We start from the raw sequence: 17297 nt of genomic DNA, 5'->3' as shown, positions 1-17297 counted from the left end.
TGTGGAGATGTATAGTTTAGACTTTCTTCTTAAAAAAACAAAAAGGAGCCCAAGAAGATCAGAGGCTGTACAAGTGTGTGTAATTGAATCAATGCTATGACCAAAAGCTCAGCAAAGTAGGAAATAGATGGAATGTACACTCTCAAGTCAAGTAGGTCTGGGTTTGAATCCTTGTTCACCAGCCCAACAGCTTTGTGATGATGGGCCAGGAAAGCCCACTTACACACCACTCACACAAACCTTTGTGTTCTCATTTATAAAAAGAACAGAATAATTATTCCTTATTGACTTGATGAGAGGGTTAAAGATATATGTAAACATGTTTTCTGCACAATAATCTATAAGGTAGATGAAACAGGGCAGAGGGTAACATTGTGAACCAAAGCCAGTCTTGGATTATGGAAGAACTAAATAGAATTCAGCTGTACCTAATTTTGGTCATAAGGGACAGAGATGGGCTTTGACTAACAATGAGATGGCATGACCAAACTTACTCCAGGTTCTACAGAGACCCGTGGGAAATAGATTATTATGAAGAAGCAAGCTCTTCTTCCATGCTAACAATTAGGCCTTTGGACATCAGTATGGTCCTCATCATGACCTAAAGGCTTAAAAGGGAGGGTTGTCACTTTGCCTGGGATGCTAGGACCTGGGATCTCAGCCCCTGTTCTGGGAAGACCTAGTATTTACTTGTTCATGCTTGTCTTTTCTAGCATCATTTGTTTGCCAAATCTGGGAGTAAACTGAAGTAAAAGCTTGTAAACATCATCCCAGTCATTATTCTTGTTGATACTCAAGTTTGGACCACTGCTTTGTGGTCTGGCCTAGTTTACTAACTTAAGCCTGACACTGAATTACAAAGATGAGGAGTAGCTTGTGGAATGAGAAGAAATGCCAAACAGCCAGATATATAGACGGGGGTCTGATTTTAACTGATTTATTCCTGCTGGAGGCATTGATACATGAGCAATTTTTTTTGAGAGTCCTATGAATGGGACTGACGCTTTAATCACTCTTTCTAACTTGGACTATTCCCTTCACAATCTAAGCTACCAGGGGAAGAAATATGATTGGTCCACCATAGTCATATGTCTAAGTTCCCACCTACTTCTCCAAAGGAAAGAAATGTGTTTTCTTGAAGGATAAGGAAAATGAAGCTGTGTGTCTATCTGTCATTTAGTTGGGACTCTTGGTAGAAGAGTTGGATCTCCTGGTGTTGGAGGCGCACAATCTCTGGAGTGAGATGCCTTGGCAGAACACAGGAAGACAATAATCAACTGAAACCTGTGTGCTGCCCACACCTGACTCTTAAGCTAATGATGTCTATACAACTTCTACGGGGGCACCACACAATTCAGACACAGCAGCCCTATATTTTCGACAAGAGTCTGTATTTAGACAGCCAGAAGGAAACTAGCCTCCTGAATGTGTGGGTAAGAAGCTAGTTCAATTCTAGACCTTGCTGAGGAGTGGCGTTTACTTATACAGCTAGAAGACAGGGGGCGCTAGAATTACAGAAGTAATGGTAGGTCTCGGCACTCTAGGACAGTGAACAGCAACCAGAAACTGCATTGGGGCGGGGTGGGGGGAAGGAATGTGTTTTTTGTGGCACTAATTTATCCTAGTCAATTCATTCTGAAGCAGCTCTCCAACCCCCAACCTACCTCCATAGGCAAAGTAACTATATTCCAAATCATGGGTCTCTGTCCTTTTCTGTTGTCTGTGAGGCCAAGGACTCCATCTTTGTGCAACGTACTCACAACCTGCTTCTACAAAACATTATAAGGTGGTTAATGTTTGAAAAAAAAAAAAAAGTATTCTAAGAGCTGGGATGTTCCCTTGCCTCTCTTCATCTCTGTCTGTCTCACTGCCTTCCTCTCAACCCCAGGAGACTGACTTCTATGAACTATATCAGTAGGCTTCTTTGCCTTTGGTTTCTGCTTGGGTTTCACTGAAAGAAGGCAACGGCATTAGCGTAGGATATTTTCACTCCCATTGTGTGGCCCTTCCCTCCACGATAGCTGCAGTTCTCTCTTTTTACAATAAGCCCTCTCTTTTTTCTTCAGATGAAGGACAGATTAAAAGACTCTCTGCTTTGACTTGCCTCATTATGCTTCTGCTTGTCTTGCTGGTGTCCCTTAACTCTGATCACATCTTGGTAAATAGTTCCTAAATGAACTCTTTTTGGTTGCATTGGAACGTACTATGTATTTGTTGCCCAGTCTCCCTTGACAGCTTGGCATTGCTGTCCTACTTTAGAGATGAGAGAGCATGGCCCATCAGCTTGATGAGATTCAATGCTAACCTGGACACCCATTTACACAGCTCAGACTTTATGAACCTAGTCTACCCACTGCCTTAGTGTTGAAGCTTTTTCTGTTTTACCCTCCAGCCTCTCAGGCATTAAATCATAGTTTAGAAAAAGTGGCCTTCCTCTTGTCCCATAAAGAAAAGATGCAGCATTTTCCTACCTCCCAAACAGAATCTGGGTCTTCATTATCACATTTTGAAGGACATTTTCTGCTACAGTTAAAAAAGAATTGCCCCAAATCCCTTCTTCATTCAGAAATAGCTCCTGAGATTTCAATATCTGAGAGCCTATTAAGCAGAGCTCTTAAATGTAATTATTGGAAAACAACTTTAATAAAATCTAACTCAAGGCAAGCTGTGAAATACCAGATAGTGGAGGAACCTAATTAGCTCCTTCACTCTCTCCCCACACTACAAAGCACATTGGAGTTGTGAATAGCCTCATCCGTTATCCACGCTCTAACCTCATTTTGGGTAACACATGCCCTCTTAAAATGTGAAAAGTCTCTAGATCTTCTCCCAGGACAATTTTACTATTGTATACTATGTATTTCTTAGGCACACACACACACACACACACACACACACAATCTTATTTATAACCATTTTGTTTTTTATCACTGTCTTCCTGAAAGCTATTCCTAGCCTCCTGGATTAATGTTTCTTATTTCCATTAAAAGCTAGTATCTTAGTTTTGCATGCAAAATAAATGACTTGCCTAGGGTCACACAGCTTATTAATTGGCATATTAATCTGATTTGGCTAAAATTCTTTATGTAGTAATGAGGTTTCTTTTCCTACACATGTGGTCTCCTCTGTGGGGTTAGCTCAGGGCTCCAGTCTGTACCAATTCTATTCAGTAATGTAGACTATCTGACAGCGTCTGTCATCATGAAAAGAGAGTTGGAAAATCTAGTGCTGGTTTTTAAAAAGTGACCCCTCAGTTATGGTCAGACTCCACTGACTGTAGCAAATTATATGACCATGCCTAACTCTCAGCCTGGAGGCGAACCCATTGTAGAGTATAGTGCAAATGATACCAGCGATTGGAAAAGAAAAGGCAGAGCTAAGAAACTGAATGTTTTATTTCATGTGTTTCACTCTTCCCTGGCTATCATATCAAACTCTAATTCATCCGGGTGCAACACACACACACACACACACAAATCTGCTTAGAAAGGCTAAATTTCCTCTACAAAGTTGAGACTAATCATTTCCACAGAGCTTAAAAGTGATGTGAAGTCTTCCAGGAGAGAAAAGTCATCAACAGTTTTATCAGCTGAGAACCCTGCAAACTATAATCCCAACCAGCCAGGTAGCATGTGTCCATAGGTACCATAGTGGCATGACACCTATGAGTATAACCAATCATTTTCTGATTGGACTTGAAGTTCACTTCACAGGAAGAATTGATGCCTGGCACTGTAAACCTACTTAAAAGCCCATGGCATGGGAGTTCTCAGACTTTAGGGGGAAACCTAGCACTACTGCTTTCCAACGGAGAGTAGAGCATCAAACTACCTTCTAAATATTTATGTTTCTACCCCCAGATTAACACTGTTCTGAGCCTTTATCAGAGAAGCTTCTGTTTGCAATGAGCAATGGTTAATGCAGTAACTTATAAACCGTCAAAGTGCTGAGAGTACGTGAGAGTCGGGTGCTTAGCTGTAAACAGACATCTATTCTCTCAAGCTCAGAGACCATCATAGAAGAGGAAGCAGGAAGAATGTAAGAGCCAGAGGATGGATGGAAGTATTATCTTTACTTATCATTATCTCCAGAACATGGCATGACTATTCCACACACATTCTCACATCAGTGGTGGTTACCTACATAAGACCTGCACAAGGTCAGTCGTACCAATACTCCACTATGGCTGGGGTAGAGACGGTGTTGAAAGAATAATGGTGGTGGAGCACATGATCAAAGTATATTGTATATGAGCATGGAGTTATGCATATAAAGCAACAATAAAAATTGAGCCTAGCTCAAGGCTTCTTGTTTATCTTCCTTCTAAGGTTGCTTTTCTGGCATGGTTCATTCTATATGCTGCCAGACGGAAGAAGACCTGACTCGTGTCATGCATGGGCCACCATGGACTTCACAAAACACTGATTTTCTAACTAAAACCTCTACAGTCTGAACTGCCCCCATGCTTCCAGTACTCACGAAGCTCTCCTGTTCCTCTGTAGTTGGGAACCCACGGTGTTACCAATGCAGACACGAGGGTGTCTCATAGCTTTTCTTATGAGTGGTCATAATGGCGACTGTCGGTGTTCATTCATTCCACAATTTACTAAATACCTGTTTTGCTCTGGGGGTTCTAACAAGGGCTAAATTAGGGTGAACTCAGACTCTGGCATAAAGTAGATACTCAGCATATACAAACTGATGTGTGTGTGTGTGTGTGTGCACGGGCGCATGTATTTTTATATCTTGAAATTAATATGTGATGATAATTAAAAGCACATATATGCTCTGACAGATTAGGTCAGCATCTTGATGTCACCACTACTGTGAAAGTCATAAGGTGTAGGGCTATTTAAATATCCATGTACCTTAGTTGGCTTATCTGTTATATATGGTATACAGATACTATAAAACACCCTTTTCCATGATAAGAACTAACTGAAACTATATATGCAAAGCATCTATCACAATACACGGGTTAGAGAAAGTGTTACATATAGTTACAATTCTTATTGTTATAGGATGGATGGTTGTTGGAGAACAGCGGTAATTACCAATTAGATAGTGAAGAGAACCGTGCCCAGGCTTTGTATTCCAGTGGACATGTGTTGGCTTTCAGCTCAATCGTGGTATGAATTTGGACCAATCACTGCTCTGGAGGGCCTTAGTTTCTTAGCAGTGTGTGCTCATCATCCTTGTCTTGCTGGAGACTTGGGAGGCACCTGTATGGATACAATAAATGTCGCATGCATGGAGGTATGCTGGGGACAAGGAATGAACATCCTTTCCTCTTGATGCTGTGGGGCATGTGACATGATGGTAACCAAAGGAGGGAGGCCTCTCCCTTGCCTTCCTAGAGCTTGTAATCTCACCGTGGAAATTGAACATGCTCACATATAATGACTGATAAACCTATTTGGTAACTGGCATAAAAGAATTGTGGCTAACAGGTGCGGGAATTTGTATAAATAACTAGTTTTCTCTAAAGAAAAGGTGTTTTTACTAAAAAGAGATTTTAATTTACACGCCAGATTCTTTCATCTCTCTTTCTCCCACCCCCTCCTTCTTCCCTTCTTCGCTCCCAAACCTGAGGATACCCTATCGTGATCATAAAAGCTTGTGTGGAGAGCAGCGATCCATGGTTCTCCTGCCAGCAGTTTGCGGATGTGCGGATGTGTTCTCCTTTTGCTGGTGATATTCATGGCAGTCGGGTTAGGATTCAATTTGTGCGGGCCTCATTTTTCATTTGCTGTCTGAGATTCAGTGCCCTGGCACCTGGAACCACTGCTGGAAAGACTTACTTAACATTCAGAATCGATGATCAAGCAGGGAAAACGGTTTTTTTGTTGTTGTTGTTGTTTTGTTTTTTGGTTTTTTTTTTGGTTTTGGTTTTTTTCCTGGAAGCAGACAGCAAGTGCTGTGGGGCTGAGCCTTGGTTCTCAGCAGGGGTTTAATACACTTCTCCGTGCTTCCTGTGGCCAACTGCCTCCCCTCACCTCATTACCACATAAGATGCCTCAGAAGTATCCCTGGGCATCCTCTCCTGGAAGTGTTACAGTCCAGGATCTTTGGGTGTCATTATTGCTTCCTTTTAATTGTGGCCTCTGGACTTCCTCGGTGTTTGTGGGAGCATTCTCTTTGCCGTTCCTTTCCTTGTAACTCTTCCGGGACTTGCCCTGTGAAACAAAAGACTGTGCAAAAGATCCTGTCAGAGCCAGCAGGCCTTTTCTTTGCCTCATTACGTGTGGATTCGGGCTGCTGATTAATGCATGTTTGTACTCTAGAGTTTCCCACAACTCCCCCCCCCCTCCCGCCGCCTCTTACTCCATGAGATTGGCCGGCACAGGTGGAGTGGTTGGGGGTGACCCCTCCCCCGTTGGTTTTCAACTGTAGATAATGAGCATGGTGTTTACTGTGGGTCCAGGCAGGCGCTTTCTTATCTTAGCCTTTTGTTCTTCAATCCCTCTGGGGTTGTAGAAGCTCCAGGTTGTTCTGGGTCTTTCAGCCTCCCACCGCATACTAACATCATTGTGGAGCGAGCAGCCATTTTACAGATCTTCATACACATTCCCGGCTGTAGTTCATGGGTGGACTGCAATCTTTTTCCTGAGATTTGGGGTTTGACACTGAAAGATTTAGGCGTCTCCTCATGGGGACTGGAGTAGATATGATGGTGAGGAGAACTGGATAATAATTTTTCTTCTGCGTGGTAACAGTGAGGGGGAAATGGAGCCGCACACAGAAAGGAGAGGGAGAGAGAAACAGGGAAGGGAATCCCTGAAGGCACCTGCAGCCTTTTTACCTGTGGAGTAAACGCTTCACTGGGTACCAAAGGTGCCTTCAGCCATTTCCAATAAAGTGTTTTGGCTCAGAAGAGTGCAAGCTGATTTCTGTCTCAAATAATCAAAAGCTGCTAATTAGTACAATTTTTTAAAAGCTTAGTTGCCAAGTTTTATAGTTTTGAATAGCTTACAAGGAAAAAAATGAGGTTATTAATCGTCATCCTTCTAATATGTAGGAAAATGCTGAAATTTTAATGTACTAAAAAAAGTCACCAATTAAACACAAAAGAATTGAAAATTGGACAGATTAGATATCTGTTCACCCAGTTCATACACTGTTTACAACCACAGGAAACGAGCATTCCAAGTGCTGGCTGACAGCTGAATGGATCAACAAAATGTGAATTGCATATTTGATGAAATCTTACACAGCCTTAAAAAGGAACTTCACTGTTTGGGATATTAGCAGAGGAGAGCAAGTAAGAGGCCAGAGAACAAGACATCCTCCTGGTATAAATCTCCTCTCTTTGAATAGATGATCAAAGACTAAGTGGACCCTGTATTCTGGAGTTCTAGCCTTAACATAGACTTTCCCTAAAGTTATTTTCTGAGATATAGTTCCGCCTCTAAGAGATATTTTAAAAATTCTATATAAGTTTTTAAAAATGATACCCAGGAAACTCTGTGAGTTCCAGGCCAACCTGGTCTACATAATGAGTTCCAGGCCAGTCTGGAGAGGAAAAACAAACAGACAAACAAACAAAAACAAGCCAAAAAGAAATGATGGGTTAAAAAAAAATCAATGAGGAATTTGCCAGGAGGAATTCAACTAAACTTTTATTTGCTGGTGCTACTGTAGTGTGGACCATACCCTGGACTGCTGTTCCTGACACTCTGGAAGGGTATGGTGGGACACTGAACACATACGTAGGAAATAGTCTGACCTCCAGAGTAATCCACAGACAACTCGCCTATCTATGAACATTGAAGACATTATGCTAAATAAAATAAGCCAGTCACAAAGATACAAACACTATCTGAGTGTCTTTAGGTAACATATTTTGGAGCACACAAATCCATGGATGCAGAGACCTCAATGGTGGTTAGTGGGCAAGGAACACTGGGAGAGGTAGGATATTGTCCAATGAGCAAAAAGCTTTATTGTTGACACACACAGGAAAGGGTTCTCAAGATTAGCTGCACAACAACATGAATGTACTTCATGCTCTATGAATGCACTTCATTCACTATGAACTTCATGCTCACAAATGGGTATGGTGGCAAAGTTCATAACACACATTTTACCCCAATTTTAAAACCATCAGCAAATTCCATAAATGACATTGTGATTTATGAGATAGAGCCAAAAATGGCACAATTAACCTTCCTTGTGGGTGAAAGGTCTAAATTCTGTTTATGCCTTTGAGCTCTCTTGTCTTTACTTCATTTTTTAGAGGGGTCCACTACGATGCCCAGCTTGGCCTCAAACTCACAACCTTCTCACCGGAGCTTCCCAAGTAGGTAGGGGTTTGGTTTTATTCTTGGTTGGGTGGTTGCTTGGTTGGCTGTCATACTGAGGGTCAAACTAAGAGCACTTGGGCAAGTGCTCTGCCACTCAATCTTACCCCTAAACCTGGCTTTGAATTTAAGGGATATGACTTGTTCCAGATCCTTTAACTTCTTTAAACCTCACTTCACTCCTGGGTTACTTACATTAACCCATACAAACCCATGCTGTGGGCTCCATGTCCTATGCAAACTTCGAGGAACACCAAGGTTAACAAGAGATGGATTATTGGAGACACATGATCACAGACTCCATCTTTGAGCTCTTGGAAAAAGAGCAACTGAGAAAGGCTCTCTGGGAAGAAAGTACAGGATGAGGCTCCAGGCAATGAATCAGTGTACAAAGTCAAGAGGAGGAGTGTGCCTGAGGCGTTTGGAGAATTTTGAGTTCATTATGATGAAACTTGAACTGCAGACAGGGATAAGAATTTTCAGATGGGCCTGACTAGGGAGACCTAGGCTGGTTAATGGGTGGACCATCAGTGGGTATTCTGGAGGTAGTGATATTTTCTGTGACTTCAATAGGTCACCATTGTGGAAACAGGACCAAGAATTGGGGGAGAGGGGAGTGGAGAGGGATGACAGACTCATGTGACGAATCCCAGGAATCAGACTCTGGAGACCAGCATCTGGGTGCAAATCTGAGTTTATTGTGCAATGTTATATACAGTGTTTGAGCCAATCCCAAGCTTCTAAATCCTCGGCCAATCGTGTCTCAACACACTGTCACCATTCCCCAATGAAAGCCTGACTAGCTAACTCAAAAGGAAGGGGATGGGAGGACTTTTTGAATATGGGGCTTGGGGGGAAACAGTTACCACCCTGGCCTCAGTTCCTTTTTGCTGTCTTACTGGTGTTCCCGCAGCCACCTTAGATCTAAGTATACAGTAGATCAGGACTCTTCAGGTAGTCAAAGGAGCCTCTGGTACCTTGTTTTCCATCCCACTTTTTTCTTCATAAGGTTGACCTCTACACCCCACCCCCACCACCTCCATGTGAATCAAAAGTCTCATTAACAACATTCTGAGGCATGGTCTACACTACCTCTTCCCCTCAGCAAAATGACAGTGCTGAGGTTGGTGAAAATATAAACCTCATTTACAAGAGAGGCTTGCTGGAATGAGGACAAACATACCTCCTCAGGCTTTTTATTGGAGCAGTTCTGCTCACCTGGTGAATCTGTGTCACTTGAGAGACATATTAGGCCCAATAAAAGACTCCTTTGGTGTGGTATTTTCTTATCTGCCTCTAGGTAAGACAGTAGCTGGTAACCTGAACACAGTAACATCAAGAGCTGATGGGTAGCACTGATGGTAGATGAAATAACAGCAATAGCTGAGCAGGAGGCAGGCAATGTTACATGTGTGTCAGAGTGATTGGATGCTCTGAGAGCTGCCAAAGAGGCAGAGCCACAAGACTGGCAGCCAACAGCAACAGCAACAGCAGAGTGACAAAAGGTGCATGCCACCCATGGGGTCAACTATTACACTAGCCTTAGCAAGAGTCTATCCAGCAGGTCAAGAGACAGCAGGGCACAGAGAAGGGGATAGTGAGGTACACAGAGGGTAGAAAGTTGAGGCTGAAGAAGGACTGGAAGCCATATAGAGCCAAAGAAGAAAACCTGAAGTTCCTGCTCACTGGAAGAGAGTTCCAGAGAACTGTCAAATCTTTAGGGCCAAGAGGCTCAGATATCTTGGGCCTAGGAGTTCTAACACTGGTCACTGTCATAGGCCTTGGTGCAGGCTGTAACACTTGTAAAGCTAAGATGTGCTCCAAGAGACCTGCAGGAGAATATTACATTAGAAGGCTTCAATGGGGCTGTTCCCATCTGCCTGGTTCTACCATTTGCTGCTGCCAAATGCCAAGGCATATAAAAGCTGCTGTCTCTACCTCTATCTTCATCTTCATCCTATCTATCTATCTATCTATCTATCTATCTATCTATCTATATCTTCTATCTATCATCTATCTCTGATTACATATATATATACAACTATATATATATATATATATATATATATATATATATATATACACACAACTACATCTATATCTCTCTAGATCTACATGTACAGAGTGGGAAGAGGATTTATTAGACTGGTGTATAGGCTGTGGTCAAAGCAGTCCAACAGTGGCTTTCTGCCAGATTGAACAGAGAACACTTGACTCGAGAAGCTAGGTTTAGAGGAAGCAGGCTAAACAGCTAGGAAATTATTGCATTTATATATTCACTCACATAATTATATAGTTACATATCTTGAGCACGTATCTCTTCTTGAATATCTTGCAGCCATATCCATTCATGGTGCATTCAAACAATAGCTATGGACCCACTGCAAGCAAGTGTATGCTCTACGTGTTAAGAAGACAGCAAAGAACTAACCAAGTGTCTATGTTTGTCAAACTCAAACTCTAGAGGCTGCTGTTCATAATTGTCAGGGACACAAGGACTCTGAAATGGTGTGTGTAGTATGATCCTATATTTAACGTGTGTGAATATATAGCCATAACACGATATTAAAATGAGACTGTATGCACAGTTATATACAGAGGGGAAGTGAGAGAGCTACACAAGAAATTTGGAAAAGTAGATGTGGTAGTGTCAGCAGTGATTGGATGTCAGTGAAATAAGTGTTACTTTTTATTTTCTGTATAGGGAGGCAATAAACTTGTGCTTTAGTGTACCCATTTAAAAGTTGTGTATAGTGTATACTGTCAAGCTACTGAGCACTGAAAGTACTAATTTTATAGAATTGCAAAGTACCCCACCCATATTCTTTATTCCCCTCTCCCAAATGGTTGTCACATGTCTGACTCAAGGCCTTGATGTTCCACATCGACACTCCATCTGCTATCGCTCCCTCGTTTGTGGGCCATAAATCCTTTATTTGATCAAATAATGTCTTTAGCTTGGGGGGGGGGGGCGTGCTTTTCCCAAAGAACCCTGTACTGGAAATCTGAGGCTTGGAGCTTTTAGAAAAGTGCAATATGCCATGTAACTGCAAATGTTCGCTGTCTCTGTTTGCTTTGTAGGCTGTTAAAGACTACAGAAAATGTTCAAATAAAGCCAGCTAGAAAGTAGTTCGTTGGTTTTATAGTGGAAACAAAAGAAGCACAGCACTCAGGATCCCTTCCTGGGACTATCTTCATTACAAGGATGGTTGAGGCATAAGTGTTATGTCTTTCATTGGCTGTAAAGTGCATATTCTACTGGCCATGATTTACCAGCACATAGCAGGGAGGCTTAGCCACTTGGTGCATTAGCAGAACTCCATTCTAGGTGGCAAGCAGTTCAAGGAAGAGATTGCTTTCTCTGGCACTACTTCTGGCAACACAGATGTATCTTTTCCACTGAGGTCCCAGTCTGCCAGCAGGACCTGCCTCACCTGGCTTAGCTAGTGATCACTGGCTGGCTTTCCAGAGCATTGCTTACTGTCAAGAGCCAGGGTGTGACAATTTTGACAGACCCAGGGTTTTGGATGTGATTTTTTTTTCAATGGCTTTCTTGCCCTTCTGTTTCCCAGCCTAACCTTCCTGTGCTTTCCTCCCAATTTCAAATCTGAACGTTTTAATGAAAAATTCTCAGTGCATGCATTTAATTGACAAATTCTTTCCCTCTTTTGCTCCAACGGGCAACTTGTAATTATGGATCCTGCAGCAATTTTCAGTTAAAACCCAAATAATTTGCCTGTGACAGATTTTTTTTTTTTAAAGATGAAGATTCAGTGGAAGTAGATATAACTTGAGAAATGATTTATATAAATTGTGGATGAATGAGAATGAATTATTTAAATATTGAAATGAAAGCGAATAAATAAAATTAGGCTAATGGGGGAGGACCCTCAAGGTTTAAGTAAAAACTGATTCCTCAACAAATACTCACTTATGTGATCACTTCGAAGTTTTTCGTTGCTCTTAGGACCAAGTTCAAGAGCATAAGGCTGACCTCCATACCATCTGTCTTGTCCTTTCCCACAGCCACAGCCCTCCCATTCTAACTGGGTATAATCAATTCCCTTCATTTTCTCTCATTCTGGGTTGTCACATTTGGAATTCTTCCCATTTCCTTCCATCTATGTGACTTCCATTTGTCAGACCTCAGCTCCCAAGAGGCTTTGTCTGAGGAGCCTTCCTAAATCTTAGTCTAGGACAAGATCCTCTGTGTTGTATCATCTGGAGAGAGCATCACACGGGTTGTGTTACTTCCCTTATTAGCCCATCAAATTGCTCAAGGGGAGAGATGGTGTCTGTTACCATTTTAGCCTAGCATGATAGCTTGGTGATACTTAGTGGATACACAATAAATATTTCTCACTGTTAGTGTTTTTAAAAATCATGCTCACAGGAGTGTGTGTATGTGTGTGTGTGCACATCTAAATACAAATGCCTTCAGAGGTCAGAAGAGGATGTAAGATGTCTGAGACCTGAAGTTAGAGATGGTTGTAAGCTACTCATGTGGGTGCCTCAGATCAAACTTGGGTCCACTGCAAGCAAGAGTAACGTATACTCTTGACCACAAGCTATCTCTTTAACACTCAACAAACATGTCTTAATTGAATAGGTACAGGGCAACACTTGAGAAAAGGAGTTGAGAAAAGGAGTCACAATTCAAGTGAATGTTAAAAGATCCATGCTGTCAGTAAGGTGGGTCCTTAAGTTACCCCATCAGTGTAGATGAGCAAAATGCTGACAGAATGTGGTGATGATTACACTTCATCTTCTCTTACACTCTTTATGTCTGCTGACACTTGGGCTCAATGAGAACCCACACAGATCTCTGAGTCACAGAGGCCTCACTCGGAGCTCTCATTCTACAGCACGGTGCTTCTGCTTCAGAAATGTGACGCCATTTTTGACAATCTGCTAAACTCTCCTGTTAGAACAGCCCTTGGGTTACAAGTCTAAGAGAGATCTCAGAGGCAGCCATTGAAGTTCATTCCTGAAAAGGAAACGAGAGCAAGGAGAAAACTCTGGTCAAAGAATCCAGGAATCTATGGTTTGGTCTCCCTTTTGTTACTAACTGCACACATACAAGTCACCTAGACTCCCATGACCTTGGCTTTCTCAGCTACACACAGAACGAAAATCACTGGATAATTTCTTAGAGCTGCTTCAGCTTTCAATTGTCCAGTGTTAATCACATCAGTTAATATAAGGTTTCAGGATGGCATAGTAATTACTGTTCTGGGGCTCATTGGGTTCTTCTTGTAAGATATCTCATGCGTCAGGTGCTCAACTGTATTTCAAGTTGTATGTTGAATGCAGACAACAAACAAAATTTCTTACCGACCACTTGTTGATTTGTGCTGTGTGTGTGTGTGTGTGTGTGTGTGTGTATGCGCACACAGGTAACTAAATAAATAACTGTGACTTGGGGAGGATTGAATAAGAAGAGTGGCTCAGAGGGAACAGGGCATCCCTCCACAACCTGTCTGCTCTTATCCTTTCAATGAGCCCCAGGGGACTATCACCTCTTCTGAAAACCCTTCAACAGTCAGTCACAGAACACACTCCTTCTAATGGACACTTACTTTCAGATAATTGTTTGTAGCGCTGCATCTCTTGAAATTACTCTGTGTATTTAAGCAATCAGCAATCAGACCTCATATCTTATTGCTGTGCATGCAAATCTGAAACATAAAAATGCAAATTGTGGGGAATGAAAATAGATTTGAGATTGTTTGCACATAACTTGATCTTTATGACCAATTAAACTTAGCAGATTTGCAATGATCTTTGAAGGAACTAAAGTAAATAAAATAATTATATCACCTATGTGTGAATTTAGTAAAAGAGAAGGGAAATTATGATTCTGAATTTTAAAGAGATAGCCAAGTTTAGCTTTGATGTGACTAAAGGCAAACACTACAGGGTAAAAAATTTAAATATGCATACTTTTTATTAGCAATTTCTTCAAGATGCCCTTAAAAGACCCAAGTTGTGAAGGAAGAAACAGAAAATAATTTAAAATAAACAAACAGTTTGAACTTGGTGATTTGTCTGGGGTTGAAATGGTAGCCATTGCCAAATGACAGAAAGTGACATAGAAAATAAGAGTGTTTATTTTTATCCTGTTTAGTTTTTGTGTGTGAACTTGAAACTGCATTACCAGTCAAGAAACTCATTTTGTTTTTCCTGTCACCATCTGCCTAGGTTAATTTAGGTAAATCACTTTAAGCTCTCCAGAGAGAATCATTGCTATGCATGGAATTATTATTTTATAAAAGGGTGACTAGAAACTTTAGGAAAATGATAAAAAATATGCTGACAGGGATGGCACTGTAATTTGCTGCCTTGTTGCAAATTGGATAAATTCTGGAAGTAGACGCCCACGTTTTATAGGGAAACAAATAATCCCGGTTTTTTTTTTGTTTGTTTGTTTGTTTGTTTTGTTTTTCCTGGATCAACTTCCTATATTGAGATGGGATGTCTGTCCTAAAAAGGGCTTGGTCGCTGGCCCTAAGTTGTGGGTATAAGTTCCAGATCATAAGTGGGAGAAATCCTGAGGTTGGCGATCAGTACAACATAGTGTGGAACAGCCCTTTTTAAGTTCCGAGTCAATGCTGCCAATGTGTTGGGATATCTCCTGGAAACGGACCTCTTCTCCACCTCAGAACGATGTATGTCAGTTACAGGTTAGAGGTCTAAGCCCCAGAGAACATACACAAAGGAGCAGCTGTGTGTTCTTTATCATAAAACTGTGTGTTTGATTTGTCTCAATAAAAATATTAAAGTATGTGCCACCTGTGGACTGGAGACTTTATGCTATCTTGTGAAACTCAGACTGTTGCAAGGAATGGGAAACCTGGTGTTAAATTATGGAGAAGAGCACCACTTGAGTTTCAGAGCATCACTGGCACAAAGATTAGGGAGCAGGCCTCGTGTTGAGACTGAGCTCTGCAGTGGCCTGAGGACCTCGCTCCCCACCAATGAATGTGCTGAACTCCTAATCCCCAAAGTGATGGCCCTAGAAGTGATAGGTCTCTTGGAAAGTGATTAGGTCATGAAGGTGTCTTCCTTAGGCATGACATAAGCATACTAACAAAGGAAGCTGCATAGCAAACTTGTCCCTCTTGCCATGGGGTGGCACAGCAGGAAGACCCTCCCTATCCACTGAGTCTACAGGTTCCCTCGATCTGGACTTCTCATCCTCCAGAACCAAGAGAGATAAATCTGTTTTGCATATTAGAAGCCCTCCCAGATTGGGCTGTCCCTTTGTTGTAGCAGCCAGAGCTGATTGAGACAAGCTAAGAGCAGATGGTGAGAAGTGAAATCTCTGGAACGCCGAGATGAGCTGGAGGAACCAGCAGAAGCCTGCCGAGGAAGAAGACGGAAAGACTCCATAACAAGAGGAATTTGTTAAGTGCAGGATGGGGTGGCTTTGAGGGTTGATTGGCAGTGCAGCAGGAGAAGGAATACTTATAGGGAGTTGGGGATAATGGGAAGGTCCAGGAAAGGTTACCATAGTGACAAATGGGTGGGCAGAGTGTGAGGGGCCAATGAAAGTCAAGGGTGTTGATCATCAGTGAGTACACTTGACTGGCTACCAAAAGTATGTTCTTCAGATGCTGTGTGAAATGGGATTCTCTTAAACTACAAGCATGCCTAGTAGTCATTTCAAAGGAAGTGATGTCTGCCTCGGAAAGGGCACATGGGTAACTTGAATTCCAGTTATCCAAAGTACCTCTTTTCAATTTAAGGTTTACGTTTATGTAAATTTTCTGAGGATGATGGACAACTGAATGAAGCAACTGAAAGAAAAATACTCAATTGTTTTAGTTTTGGGTGTGGCAGCAGTAAAGCACAGACTGTTCCCAACTGTGAGAGGCCCTTTTCCTAATCCAACTCTGAATCCTCCAGATGGGAAGAACAAAGATGGAGTGTTCAAGGGCAAGCAGCATCCTGAGCATTAAACTGAAGGTTAATGGCTCTGCATATCCCAGAGCTGGCTGGGCAGCTAGAGATGTGACCCCGTGCTCCTCCCTCCCACGCACTGACTTTTCCTCTGCACTGACCAGGGTGTGGTGTGGGGAGAGGCAAGCACACCTCCACGTGGCTTTCATTCTTCTCTGGCACCTTCTGGCTCCAAAAGCCTGTAATGATTCATCAGATTTTTAACTTCTGCTTCCTAAGACTTTCGTAAAAGGATTCATTACAAGACTCTGAAAGAAAAAAAAAAGAGAGAGAAGAAGAAAGAAAGAAAAAGAAAAAAAAGTAAATAAGTAACTGTTATTGGCTCCCCTATATGGCCAGGGACTGTAGTAATATATCTTACAGAAGGAGACAAATAATGCTGAGGGGGAAAAATATATCTCCCAGAAAGCAATAAAGCTTTAAAACTGAGTGTAGGAAAAAACATTACAGCTCAGTTTCTCTGCAGATCTTCCAGAATTTGTCAAGAATGACACCTGGAACTGAGCCAAGTTTCATAGACCCCAGGAAACCAAAAGCGAAGATGCCATGTGCCTCTAAAAAACATGTCACTTTGCTCGGTCTTTCTCTCTAGGGTTCCAGAAAGGAACCCTTTATTTTGTGAGTGCAGAGAGTGTGGGTTCCGAGGGAGAATCAGAGAGGGAGGAGAGAATGTGTCTCAAGCACAGCTTCTTTATTCTCCATAAGCATCATGCCCGTCCACAAGTTACGGATTTTAATATTAGAGTTTGAAAATTATTTTATTTTTTAGTAGCAGCCTTGCACCACCTATTTCTTTTTCTTTTTTTTAAATACAGCATGCTTATTTATTTTTTGGAAACTTCATTCTTGCATACAATGTACTTTGATAGTTTCCTCCCTGACTTCTCATCAACTTTGCCCACACCCTTCCACCACATCTACACTCCCAACTTCATGCCCTCTCTTTTTGAAAAAAAATTAATATTTAATATCTATAAAAATTTAATATATATACATATATACACATGTGTATACACACACACATATATACATGTG

The sequence above is a fragment of the Arvicanthis niloticus genome, chromosome 1 (genome assembly GCF_011762505.2).
Source record: "Arvicanthis niloticus isolate mArvNil1 chromosome 1, mArvNil1.pat.X, whole genome shotgun sequence".
Classification (NCBI taxonomy): Eukaryota; Metazoa; Chordata; class Mammalia; order Rodentia; family Muridae; genus Arvicanthis; species Arvicanthis niloticus.
This window is presented reverse-complemented; position numbering follows the sequence as displayed.